Source organism: Prunus avium, chromosome 6 (assembly GCF_965620075.1).
Source record: "Prunus avium chromosome 6, drPruAviu1.hap1.1, whole genome shotgun sequence".
Classification (NCBI taxonomy): domain Eukaryota; kingdom Viridiplantae; phylum Streptophyta; class Magnoliopsida; order Rosales; family Rosaceae; genus Prunus; species Prunus avium.
This window is the reverse complement of record NC_142289.1, coordinates 34053464-34067660: the sequence shown is the minus strand read 5'-3', so window position 1 is coordinate 34067660 and position 14197 is coordinate 34053464. Positions and strand designations below refer to the sequence as shown.

General features: G+C 37.5%; 1 pseudogene across 1 annotated transcript; it reads right to left on the bottom strand.

Moving 5' to 3' along the window:
* Positions 1-4834: 4834 nt before the first annotated feature.
* Positions 4835-7686, bottom strand: LOC110770006 (scarecrow-like protein 30 pseudogene; annotated as a pseudogene). The gene is made up of 2 exons (XR_015836679.1): positions 7317-7686; positions 4835-7197 (listed from the first exon to the last, which is right to left on the bottom strand). The product of XR_015836679.1 is annotated as a scarecrow-like protein 30 pseudogene (transcript).
* Between the last annotated feature and the right edge of the window lie 6511 nt (positions 7687-14197).

Here is a 14197-nt window from a genome sequence, read left to right as displayed (position 1 = left end):
TCCAGTTTGGAGACGACGGAGTAATTCACTATAATCAAAGAGAGTATACAAAGTGTTTATCACTCAAGAAAACCCAAAGCCCCAAATACACCCAAGTCTCACTCTCACAACAATTGAAGAGAAAACAATAATACAAAGCAAAGAACAACTAGAGAGAAATGTTTCTCTCTTTGGCAAGATGCCTTCTTTGCTATTTTCCTCTTCTACTCAACACTTGGTGGGATGCTTCAAATGGAACCATTTGCTTCCAATTTATAGCCAAAGATGCAAGAGTGTGAATGCAAGCTTCAACTATTCATTTGTTGGCTACCAAACTTACCAATGGATGGCTACCAAACAATCCACCCTTTTTGACCTCATAGTAAGCCAACATTTACTCACATGGGCAACTAACTTTGACTCACATGGGCAACTCCAAAATTCTTTTACATTTGAGCCAATTTCCAACAATCTCCACCTTGGCTCAACATGTACGTCGACATCTCATAGTAACACTCCCAATGGTCGTCTCCCAATCCCCCCAAGGGGCAATCAACAAATTTTACGAATTCCAATCAAGTCCAAGCAATGCTTAAACTTGAACAACGAAACTGGCTTCTCCAACTTATCAAATTGCTTGTACCATTGTCTTGGAGATTGCTTCAAGCCATACAATGATTTCTGCAATTTGCAAACCCAATTTTCCTTTCCAGCAACACTAAAACCTTCTGGCTGAGACATATAGATCTCCAAATCACCATGTAAGAAAACAGTCTTGACATCAAGTTGAGCCAACTCCAGGTCAAACTGCGCAACCAAAGCCAACAAAATATGAATAGAAGAATGTTTTACTACCGGAGAAAGTACCTCATTGTAGTCAATGCCTTCCTTCTGAGCATAGCATTTAGCTACCAATCTGGCTTCGAATCTTACATTATCCTTTTCCAAGGATTCCATCTTCTTGGCATACACCCAATTTTGTTGCTGTGGAGGCTCTTGGGTAGGTGCCTCCTCTTCATCAAACCTTACTGGAACAACTGGAGTCTTTAGTAACTCCACCTGCTTTGAACTACTCATGGTCTTGGTAGCTTCAATTTCACCTTCATGCTTGTTCTGGTTAATCATAGTAGTCTCATCAAAAGTCACATCTCTGCTTACAACAAATTTCTTCTCATCTGGACACCAGAGTCGGTATCCCTTCATGCCAGTGCTAAAGCCCATAAACAGAGCTTTCTTTGCTCTTGGATCCAACTTGCTTTCCCTGACATGGTAGTAAGCAGAACAACCAAATATGTGTAAATACTTGTAATCAGTACAAGGTTTACCAGACCATACCTCCATGGGCGTTTTGCCCTCGTTCGCAGCAGCCGGCAACCGATTAATGAGATGGCTTGCATAACTAATTGCCTCAGCCCAAAACGCCTTGCCTAATCCAGCATTAGACAACATACACCGAACTTTCTCAAGCAAAGTACGGTTCATGCGCTCCGCCACCCCATTTTGTTGCAGTGTCTCCCTAACCGTGAAGTGCCTCACAATACCCTCATCTTGACAACCTTTCAAGAAAGGATCAGACCTATATTCACCACCATTGTCTGATCTGAGAGTCTTGATCTTTCGATCGCTTTGCGTTTCAATCATCTTTTTACACTTCAGGAATATCTTCAAGACTTCATCTTTACGCTTCATGGTGTACACCCATACTCTTCTAGAGAAGTCATCAACAACGGAGACCAAATAATGGCAACCTCCCCAAGGTGCATTCTTGGAAGGTCCCCAAACATCAGTGTGAACATAATCTAGAGTGCCATTAGTGTGGTGAATAACGGTATCAAATTTCACTCTAGTTTGCTTACCAAGCACATAGTGTTCACAAAATTCCAATTTGCATGCCTTTGCACCCTTCAATAAGCCTTGCTTCACCAATCCTTGCAACGCTTTTTCACCAGCATGCCCAAGACGCATATGCCATAACTCCGTGGTGTCTGTGCTATCTGCGTCAGCAGCTTTGGTGATAGCTGCTCCACCAAAAACTGTACTCCCCTGCAAGAAATACAAGTTATTTCGTCTTGTACCTTTCATCACCACCAATGCCCCGTACACAGCGTTAAGAACTCCACCATCCATGGTGATCTTGAGACCCTTGGATTCCAAAGCTCCCAATGAGATGAGATTCTTCTTCATATCCGGTACATACCGAACATCACTCAATTCTCTGACTGTTCCATCATGCATCTTCAAACAGATTTTGCCTATCCCTTGTGTTTTGCAAGCATTATTATTGCCCATCAAAACAACTCCACCATCCAGCTCCTCGAAGCTAGAAAACCATTCCCGTATGGGACACATATGATAGGTGCAACCTGAATCCAAAATCCACTCCTCGGAGTGACCATCAGCATATGAACTAGCCAAAGCAAACTCGAAATCATCATCTCCAGATTTTGCAACATTTGCTTCAGAATCCGCTTTCTCCTTCTCTTTGTTCTTCAATTTGGGGCAGTCTTTCTTCCAATGACCCTTTTGGCGACAAAAGGCACATTCGTCTATGGCAGGAAACTTTCCCCGCTTCCCAGATTTTCTTTCCTCTGTTCGACCCCTTGCAACTAGTGCCTCGGTTTGTGAATTGTGAGTCATCTGGTCCTTCTTACGACACTCATGATTCACCAATGCCGCAGACACCTCCTCAAGTTTCACCTCGGATTTTCCATACAACAAAGTAGTTGTCAAATGATCATAATCATCGGGCAATGAATTTAACAAACATAGTGCCTTATCCTCGTCAGGAATTTTCACATCAAGGTTTGCTAAATCAGCAAGTATTTTATTATAATCATTGAGGTGTTCGTGCATAGAAATACCTGAACGATATTGAAATCGGAAGAGTCGCTTCTTCAAGAAGAGCCGATTTTCTGCGCTCTTGGTCATATACTTCTCCTCCAATTTTGTCCATAACTCCTTAGCAGAAGTTTCCTTCATATACGGGTATTTCAACTCCTTATCAAGGAATGATCGAATAGAGCCACAAGCATGAAGATTAAGTCTCTTCCACTGCTTATCATCAATTTCTTTGGGTTTATCCTCCAAAACAATATCCAACTCTTGTTGATACAACACATCCATAACTTCACATTGCCACATGCCAAAATTATTAGAGCCATTAAATTTATCAACCTCTAACCTCGTAGTAGCAATTGGATGTCTATTGGATGCAGATGTCGACGATGACGATGCCGACTCCTTCTCCTTCACAAGTTCGTCTTTATCCCCAGCCATCTACTCCGGCACTGTTCACAAATACAGCACTGTTCACGACTGTAGCAGTTCACTGTTCACGGGAACTGTAGCACCAGCACTATTCACGGAACTGTAGCTCCGACGAATTTTTCACTCCTACGAAACCCCAGTCGAAAACTGGAGCTCTGATACCACTTGTTGTGCGGAAGCGTCAACCAATTGTGAGTGAAAAATAAACAACAACTAGCAGGAGATAAATGGAACACAAAACAACACCAACAAGAACACCAAGATTTATACTGGTTCGGCAATGCCTACATCCAGTTTGGAGACGACGGAGTAATTCACTATAATCAAAGAGAGTATACAAAGTGTTTATCACTCAAGAAAACCCAAAGCCCCAAATACACCCAAGTCTCACTCTCACAACAATTGAAGAGAAAACAATAATACAAAGCAAAGAACAACTAGAGAGAAATGTTTCTCTCTTTGGCAAGATGCCTTCTTTGCTATTTTCCTCTTCTACTCAACACTTGGTGGGATGCTTCAAATGGAACCATTTGCTTCCAATTTATAGCCAAAGATGCAAGAGTGTGAATGCAAGCTTCAACTATTCATTTGTTGGCTACCAAACTTACCAATGGATGGCTACCAAACAATCCACCCTTTTTGACCTCATAGTAAGCCAACATTTACTCACATGGGCAACTAACTTTGACTCACATGGGCAACTCCAAAATTCTTTTACATTTGAGCCAATTTCCAACACTGGGAGGTCCAAATAAGACCATCTTTAAGACTGAGACGGTTACCCAAATTTGTTGTCCAAGGAAGTTGGTTTTATACAGAGAGCATGGCCATTGAAATTCTCAAAGGACAAGAGCACCAGTTTATTCACTTGTACATAAAGATAAAAGATAAAGCATCCCGAAGAACAAAGACAAAAGCAGAAGCAGCTCTCAGATGGCAATACACAAATCAATTGAAATCAAGTTTAATAAAATTCTCATAGAGGATAGGAGTTGATATTTTGTATCAAATATATATTGATAGCAAAAAAAATGTGTGATGTTGTTTCGACAGTGACTGGCGGCTCAATTCGGAATACATATCAACAAACCTTAGCTTCAATTAAATACATAAAAGTTTATATATGCCTTGTTTTTTTCTTTTTGGTCAATACACAAAATTTTGAGGCCTCCCAAATTTGAGGGCCATGGCCGTCACCCTCAGGGCCATGCCCACTGATCATCTCTTTGATCAAAACTACTATCAGATTCAAAAAATATAAAAGTAAAACATCAAATTCAAAAAAGCCGTCTTGTTTGCTCTTTTCTTTTGCACTGTTTTGTTTTGTCTTTTTTTGTTTGTTTGTTCAAATGTGTAAAGATACGAAAAGGGTCTTGTGGGCGAGAGATGAAGTTGGATATATAAATTTTCATTATAAACACATGAAAAACAACCAAACCAAACACAAGTCAGAGAATCGTAAAAGCAAATTTACCAACAAAGAGATAGAACCATAAAAGCAAAGCCTTTAGAAATGAATGTACAACAAGATTTAGAAGCTAAATATAGGCATTAGCCAAGAAACCCTGAGCCGCTAATAGTATAAATGTATGTAAAACAAACTGCATTTGATCATCCATATCAATTAGTGCTCTGTTTCAACTTGGATCAAAATACAGCAAATCCCAGATCAAGCTCCCATTGGAAAGATGAACGAATAAAATTAACAATGAACTCATTACAACATGACAAAACAGTAAACACAACTTCGTCAATTGAAGTAAGATTAAAGGACAAATTCAAAAGCAAAGAGACTAAAGATTTAATAGTGGTCTAGGCTTTTTTCCAAAAGGAAAGAGCCAAAATGGTTCTTCCTTTCCATCCCTGCAGAATCCAATGGCCATCTTCATCAATCCTAAAATCATTATGATAACCCATAAACTTCAACATTCTCTTCACTTTCTTCAAAAGCTTTTGGTCTACTGGGAGTTGCTTGAACCCAGCCCTCACATTCCTAACCTGCCACTGCTTGTATGTCTCAGGCCTTTCAACTCTTTCCAGTCCCTCACACGCTACGACATTCAATATGTCCTTACCATATACATATTTTTCGTACATCAGCCGCCGTTCATCTTCACGAGGAACACTAGCCTCAAACACATCAAACAGTGCAGAGAAGTGGAAGAGTGCCTCTCTGAACCTTGTGACAAAGAAGGGTGAATTGTATGTCCCATTGACAACCCCATGAATGAATAGGTCTGGATTAATTTTCTTGATCAACTTTAGGACAATGTCTCTTGGACCGTTCACCATCACTGTCTCATCAGGTATGTGCTTTAGCCGGTTCATACAATTGACCACAATCACCTCATTTCTGTCAATTTTAAGATCCTCAAATTGGATTGTTTCCCACTTCTGAGCAATGACATTGTACTCAAATGGGACATTAAATCTCTCAGCATATTTTTTCAGGCGACGCCCCGTCTCTTCAACCCTTTCTGTAGGTCGGAAACCTGGTTGGGGAAGCTCAATTGCTGTGATACGAAGCTTAGGAGGTCCACCCGGTCTCTTGGAGAGATGTTGGATAAAGCAGGGCCATTGGAAACCATACGAAATGCCAAAATCAATAACGTGAAGCCTTGTTGCTTTTTCTGCTAGTTTCAGAATTGTTCTGTTCGCCAAGAAATGTGACACCATCTTGAAAGGGGATGAAGTAACAAATACCTCATAAGCTTTTAAGATTTCAGCAGCTGATATCTGCATACTAACAAGGAAAGAGTATGATGGAGTTCTGGCCCCAGCCAAGCGTGCCTCTAGGCCATCCGCAAAGTAATGAGCTAATCTCTGGGTAGCATCACCATACGGGGAAGAATGCTGCCTTATCTGCTTGAGTAGTTCACTTGCAGTTCTTTGGTCATAGCTTGCCACAGCTTGTGCACATTGAGTTAACAGTGTGCTCAAATCTACTAGTTCCCAGTTGTTATTCTGTTTCTTTGAACGCGCTGTTTTAGACCCTTTTTGCTTGCTGCGCTGCAACTTCCCACTTCCCTCAGTTATCAAAGATTCATCAGGAGAACAAGACTCAAACTCATGATTCCCATGACAAAGTAATACCTCATCAAACATTTCTTGCGGCTCCGAGTCATCAGCAAAAGCAACTGGCTGCTTGTTGCTTCTGCCTTCTTCTGGATAATCAGCATCCTCCCTTTGATGATTTTTCTTTCCCTTTGATCCATTTGTTGACTTGTAGCCATCATTGTCTGGCGTTGTCATCAGTATGTTAGTACTTGAAGGCCACTGATCAAGACCCGGAGGCATTAACCGGTACCCCTCAAGTTTTACATTTGGAAGGAACTTGCTTGCTTCCCCTAACCCTCCAAAATGCCCAAGACTTTGCATCTCAGAAAGTGAATCTGAAACCAAACCAGCATCTGAGAGAGACTGAACAAGAGAAGATTGGACATGTGAAGTTTCTGAAGGATCAAAAACCCAGTCTGTCTTTGCAGCAATAGAGCCATTACTGCTATGACAACTATGTGGGGAATCATCATCTGAGTTCTCAAAGCTTTGGTGCACAGAAAGAGGGGGTTGCTTGGGTGAAGGAGGGTCATTCTGATTAAGGACATCATAGAAAGATTTTTCAGCAGCTTGGAGGGCCAAACAGTCCTGCAACATGCAGGTCTTACCCTCCAGGTCTTCTTCTAGAAGAATATCACTAATGTACTTAATCACAGGGCGATTGTACTCACTAATGTCAATAGTATCTCCATCTGAACCAGAGCTCAAAGAAGTATTTGAATCACTAGGGTGGTCCAAATTGGTTGAAAGGCAAATTGGACTGGTGGATTCTTGATTTACTTGGAACCCATTTACCAGATTCTGATTAGAATAGAATGAAGCTGAGCCATGCCCAAAATTGAATCTTTCCATGGAAAGAGAATATCTTTCAAGAAGGGTATCCATAAAAGCAATCTATCAACCAATTTAGCTGGTCAGATTTTTAATTTTTAAAGAAACCCAACTGTGATATGAAATTTTGGAATAGAAAGGAAATTGAAATGAATATTGGAATCTCAAGTGATGAGACTCACCAAATAAGAACTTGACCCAATTGGACGAGTGAGAGATACCCAGAACACAAACAGATAACAAGATTCAGATTTGCACAATATCAGCAAACTGGTTTATGTTATGAACAGGAAAATGATTGAACAAACAAAAATTGAATAAAATGCAGAAACTTCTGGAATAATTAAGAAATATAGCAGAGTACCTCACACCTGAAGAAAATCATAATTACCAGACAGCTTTAATGGACTCTAGACGTGTATATATATACATAGGAGAATATGCTTATCCTCTGCGAAAAAACAGAAGCTGGAAGATCCATCTTCATAGCAATGAACCTTCTGGGAAGGCCCCGTTGAACCAGCCGCCACTTTTCTATATTATTACAGTTGTAGACCACATAGGATAGCCAATGAGGTTTTGACATCAAGTGTTTTCAAGTTTCTGGGAGAGTCGAGGACCATACACCAAAGTCAAATCCATGCGTGATTATTGACAATTAACAAATTAACGTTGGAAAGACTGAAGATTGACTATGTGAATTTTTTAAGGAGTTGGTTTATGTGAAATGGAAAAATATATAATATATAATATATAATATAATTATAGTAGTTCCTCCCTTCTCATGCTTATCTCCTAAATCAACTACTGTTTAGGTACTAAATTTGTTGAAGAATACTAGCAACCTTCTCTTTAATCTTTTCCTTTTTTTGCTTGACATGTGTTATTCTCCTTACACTTAAAACAATGTCATTAATATATTATACAAGCTAACTTTTGCTTTCCAAGTTTACCCTTATTAAATATATTCAATTTATCCAAAAAAAAATTCACAACTTTCTTACAATCTTATTAAATTTTTTTTTAATGTCAATTATTTTTTTTAAAGAAAATGTCTGCTTTTAAAAAAAAGAGGAAATGTCTTCTTTTTTTTCTTTTTTTTAACACAAAGGGTTTAGATAGATTAAAAAAGTCATTCACATCCGTAAGCACCCCAATGGTAGTTAATATTGTCATATATGATTTATTTGTGTTTATTACTAATATATTTGTATTAATTAAGGTGCATATCTACTATATGTAATAGGGAAATTATAATTTGTGGACCTCAGACATGCATGAATATTTTGTTGATCAAGCTACACAAGATGGTATTGTTGTAAGAAGGACTTTGTTTTTTCCTATCTAAACCCTTTGTGTTAAAAAAAAAAAAAAAAAATTAAAAAAGGGACATTTCTTCTTTTTTTTAAAAGCAGACATTTTCTTTATTAAAAAAAAAGTAATAAGATGGTAAGAAAGTTCTGAAATTTTTTTGGATAAATTGAATACATTTAATAAGGGTAAACTTGGAAAGCAAAAATTAGTTTTTATAATATATTAATGACATTATTTTAAGTGTAAGGAGAATGACACATGTCAAGCAAAAAATAGAGAAAATCCAAAGAAGAAGGTTAGAGAGAAAATTGCTAGCATACATCACATGTTGGTTCTAAGACAACTTTGATAAGTCCCCACCTTGTTTTAGTCTTCCCTTTGCAATTTCTTTTTCTTTTTTTTAAATTCTTGTTAAGATACACTGACCAATGTTATTTTATACGACAAGTATGTTTTATTATACTTAATTAACATTTTAGCTTTAGATTAATTAGTTGTTGTTGGTTGATGAAAATTTTCGGTGTGATGTTAATTACATAATATTTCAAGGTCAACTCAACTCATTCTCTTTTTATTTTATTTTTTTTATTTTATAAAATACTAGTGATAGTCTAAATTAAAGGAGAGGGAGATTTTTCACACACGCATAACTATGATGTTGTGGGAATTCGAACCTGAGACCTCTGATATGCAAGTCAATGTCATTTTCCACTAAGTTAGTCTCCTTGAAAGAGAGATGTCCTGAACCTGTTGGCAATCTCGTTTTCATCATCACATAAGGATGAGCATATATTTTTTGTTGACCCAAAAATATATATTATAGAATTTTCCCGCTGGGAGGTCCAAATGAGACCATCTTTAAGATTGAGACGGTTACCCACATTTGTTGTCCAGGGAAGTTGATTTTATACACAGAGCGTGGTCGTTGAAACTCTCAAAGGACAAGAGCACCAATTTACTTATTTTTTTGGTTACATTGGAGAAAGAAATCCACCAACACAGTGGTGGGAACGCATTGGTAGAGCACTGGGGACGGTCCTTAGAAGGGACTAACATGTGCTATGCCCAAGTGAGTTGTTATTTTATCAGCCTAAAATTTAATTTAGCCCACCCATACCTACTAATGACAATCATGCCACGCTCACATCCAAAGACTCACAGGTTCATCACTCATCCAACAATACACTCAAGGACAAGAAGATGAGACAAACTAATTAATTGAATTCTCTTCGACTATTCCAGAACATTCTTGTGTAGGACATCTCTATAAAGTTCTCTCTAAAATGAAAAGTATTTTTCTTGTTATTACTTTTTTAGCCTACTGCCAACTTCTCTTTATATATATTTATAATTTTTTTTTTACGAACACTTTATTGCTAATTTTCCTTTCATCGATAACCCTCTTCACACATAAATCCTTTTAAGTGAAAAAAAAATTAACTAAATAAAAGAATGACTTGGTACATTGCAGTAGCTACACCTTTATGTTCCACCCTCTGGTGCATATATAAGATAAATTTAGCCCATCCCATTTTAAAATCCTAGATCCTTCCCAGAAGAGCACCAGTTTATTTACTTGTACATAAAGCATCAATTAAAATCAAATTTTATTAAACTCTCATATAGGATAGGAATTGATATTTTATATCAAATGTATAATGACAGCAAACAAAAATGTGTGATGTTGTCTGGACAGTGACTGGCGGCTCAATTAGTCAAAAGTGACCAAAATATATAGAACTATGAAACTAACTAAAACATTATAATTCTCCAACTCCAACAACAATAAAAAGAATCCATATGTTGGAGAATTGTCTTATAGTGGACCAAGATTCATCCAACTTTTAGATTTATCAAACTTTACAATTTTAAACAACAAAAGTTGGTTTCCATCACAACATTGATGAGACTTTCTATATTGGGGTCTATTTGTTCTTTTTCTTATGGGAGGAAATTTAAAGTCATCACCTTTTTTTTTTTGGGAAATAATATAAACTCATTAGAGCATCTACCCTCAATATTTTAATCCATGTGTACTCTCATCATCCTTCTTAATACTTGACACGTGTTCATGAGCATAACTATAGTTAACTCCTTGCTTCGTATTTGTAGAACCATGGTTAAGCCTATGGACACATGTTAAGTGTTGAGAAGGGTGGTGATTGTACACCTTGGGTTAAAGTGATCAGCCAATATTATTTTTTTTAGTTAAAATTTAGCTAAAAACACACATAAGTCATTTTAGGAGCTCTCTATAAGTTTTCAACTTCCTCCCTAAATTTTATTTAAGAAAGTGGTTTAGGGAGTCCATTGCGGATGCTCTTACTAAACTTGGGATTTTGACAAAAGTCATAATTTCTAAATTAACAGGATCTAATTCCCATGTTTGGATGAAAAAACAAAGAAATCTAGAAATTTCGTGTGGGAAAAAAAAAAAGGAATTTGGAGGTCATAAATCTCAACTTTAAATTCTATCTAAATAGTTGTCATCTCTAAAATTCCAAGATTATAAGCATTAAATTCCGTGTTTAAATTTGTTAGCCAAACAAGGAACTTTACAAATTCTAGAACATTAATTTCCGTTATTTTAAATTCCATCATTTATGAATTCCTTAGTATTTTTAAATTTCCTCATCCAAATGCAACAATAGTTATATATTGGGGGTATTAATTCTGTTTTTCTTATGACTAAAAGGATCAACAATGCTCAAAGGCAAAAAATACTAACATTTGCTACTAACACTACAAGAAAACAACATTATAGTTCCTGACATCCGTGGTATAGGAAAGGTGGGTAAAAGCACTATTAATACCTAATAGCACAATGTACACGAATAAACGTGGTTGTTAACTATTAGGGTTTGAGGCTTGCGAAAGGTTTGACACTTGGATTTAGGGTTTGCGGGGTCAAATTATAAAACCCCGTCCCAACTAATTATTTTATTTTGCAAAGTGACATTTTTTTTTTCCCTTGAAGTAAGGTATTTTTTGTCACTTTTTGTTCAGAATTAGTTTTGGGAGTTAGAGTTGCACCATTGCGTAAAGCTCACTCTCATAAGTTTGTAGACACGTAGTGGGCTCAAATCAGATTTTAACGAGGAAGTTGTGATCTACGAAAGTGCAATAGCACAATCATAATTTTGGAGAAGTCAAAATTTAAAAACCCAAGGTCAGACCCTCCCACGCCTGCCTCTTTTAGTTCCTAAGTCTTGGTCAGTTTTATAATTCCCATAGACCAAAGTCTTGACCAGCTCATGTTCTCTTCATTCCCCAAAGACTTCTCTCCTAAACTTATCATAGCTTCCAAACCCGTCAATTCTGTTCCATGCTTCTAAACCCCTCTCTCCTGAACCCAAAAAGAAATACTTCTTCTTCAAACGTGTTCATCTGGTTGTCTAGTAGAACATATCCAAAAATTAGCCCAATCAAAGAAATATAAACACCTTCAAAACCCAGTTTGAGGACGAACATCTCATCTCTGTCTAGTACTGTGTGTTATGTACGAATTTGTCTTTGCATGCAAGTTTCTATTGCGAGTTTCACCTCTATTCCTTCACAAAGGTTGTTGCTGAGGTCGAGAGCTACAACATATCCAAAACAAGGCAATTGGATACGTCTATCTACCTTAAATTGTGTTCAAGGTGAGACTAGTCTTCTCTTACTTCTTGTCTGCTGGTTCCACATTAGTGTGAACTTATTCACTCTTGCATGTAGCCTTCCTCTGTTGCTTGATGACTCGTTGAGGGCTATTATAGCCCACTTGATAAATATAATGTAGTCTTTGTTTTTGCTTTTTGGGGTTTTCACCCCCTTATTTTATCAAGACACAAAAATTGTTTATCTACGTCATGGCTATTATCTGTCAAACGTTGAGCTTCATTCAAGAAGTATAGCCATCTCAAGACGTATCGAGGTGTAACCTGTTCATCCTTGTATGCTCTGTTGATGTAGGCTCGGATTTTGTCTTGCATGTTGATTTCCCTTGCTCAGATGAGAAAGGTTCCTTGATGAAAGTTGTTGAGAATGATGTAATCTACAACATATCCAAAATTCGTAGTCATCCAACAAGTTTAGCCCTCTCAGAAGTGGTACAAACTGAAATAAGCTTCTTTGTTTCCAAGTGGTGTTTTGGTGGTTGTTCACATTGGGAGGGTGAATTGAGGTTTTCAGACCAATTCAGAGGAGTAAGGTAAATATTTAAGATGTTTGATTTCTGGAAATCTATTTTCGAGGTTATATTCTTGAGGTTTTGTGGATTGTTGAGTTGTTTCAAAGTTAAGTAGAATTGTGAACCTATAGGAATGTACGGATCTAAAATCGGAGTTCTTGGGCCCCGTGGGCCCAATGGGCCCAATTGACTGGATGTCTTTCTAAAATCTTCTTGGCCCTTAAAACACGTGACACGACCTTGAAACGTTTTCCTTAGGGTTGTGCACACACATTGAATACCGAGAACTAGGGTTTTGAATTAAAGTTCGTGGTTGGGTACTTTTATTGATTACATCCCTATGTTATATCAAATAGGTACTCAAGCTCCATGTACTCCACATGAGGTACCCTCTTAGGGTCGGTCAGCTCTGGACTTGTTGTGAGTGGACATTGTTTTAAATGAGCATTATTTTTCGAATATGGAATTGTATGTGTAAATGAGATTTGATTTAGAACTTGGTTTATTTGGTTTATTGGGATTATGAGATTTGATATATGTTTTAATTATGGCTTTATAGTATCTTATGGGATTACTAGAACTTATTGTTAGTTATAAATTATATGGATTTTGGGCTTTGGATTATGATTTTATCGGGATGTGTATGGATTTGATTATTGCGAATTTGAGAATATGGATTTCGGAGATGATTATTAGAAATTGGATTTTTTTTTGGAATTGGTACATATTGTTGGGCTATGATTTTGGAATATTGGTTTTGGCATATCGGGTATTGATTGCACTGTTATATGTACCTTCCTTGTTACTGGATACCTGGATACATTTGACACGCAGTAACTCTTTGGAGGTGTGTCGGGACCTCAGCACCCTTGGCAGGGTATGCCATAGGCCCTTGGCTGGGCAGTCTGCACGCGTATGAAGGGATTCAACCTCACGGTAATGCGATTCTGCCATATGTGCTGGGGAGCAATAGTCTCTTGGTTGGACTGCTCGTCCTTAGTCATAGGGTAATGCATTTTTACCATATGTCTAGTCAAAACAGTCCCCGTGTTGGATTGTTTCCCCTCGGTACTTGTTGATGGTGTAGTAATTACATATATATACGTTTTTATACTTATATATTTATAATGATCTTTCTTTGCATATTGTGTTTTTACAAGCATATGTCTCGGAAAGGGGTTGGTTAAAGGAAAAAGGTCCAATTTGATTATTATATTATGCTATATCGGGTTTATGGGATTACTATGGTTTAAAAATTTAATGGATTTCATTGCATGATTTGGTATTGTTTTTCTAAAATGGTGGGGTTAGTACGTTCGATTATCACTATGTTCAAACTTTATTTTTGTCCACTCACAATTTCTGTTTTGCGCCCTCCCAAGCCGTAGCTTGACGTGACTCGTGAATCCAAGCCAAGCCACTCTTCCCGCTCTTCCGACTTTAATAGTAGGACTTTTATGTTGTTTATTTCCTTTGAAAACTATTTTGGTTGTGTAACTAAAGAATTTCCTAGATTGCTTTGATATTGCCCATGAAGGATTGAAATTGAGGTTGGATGCCTATTTTGTGAATTGTGTACTT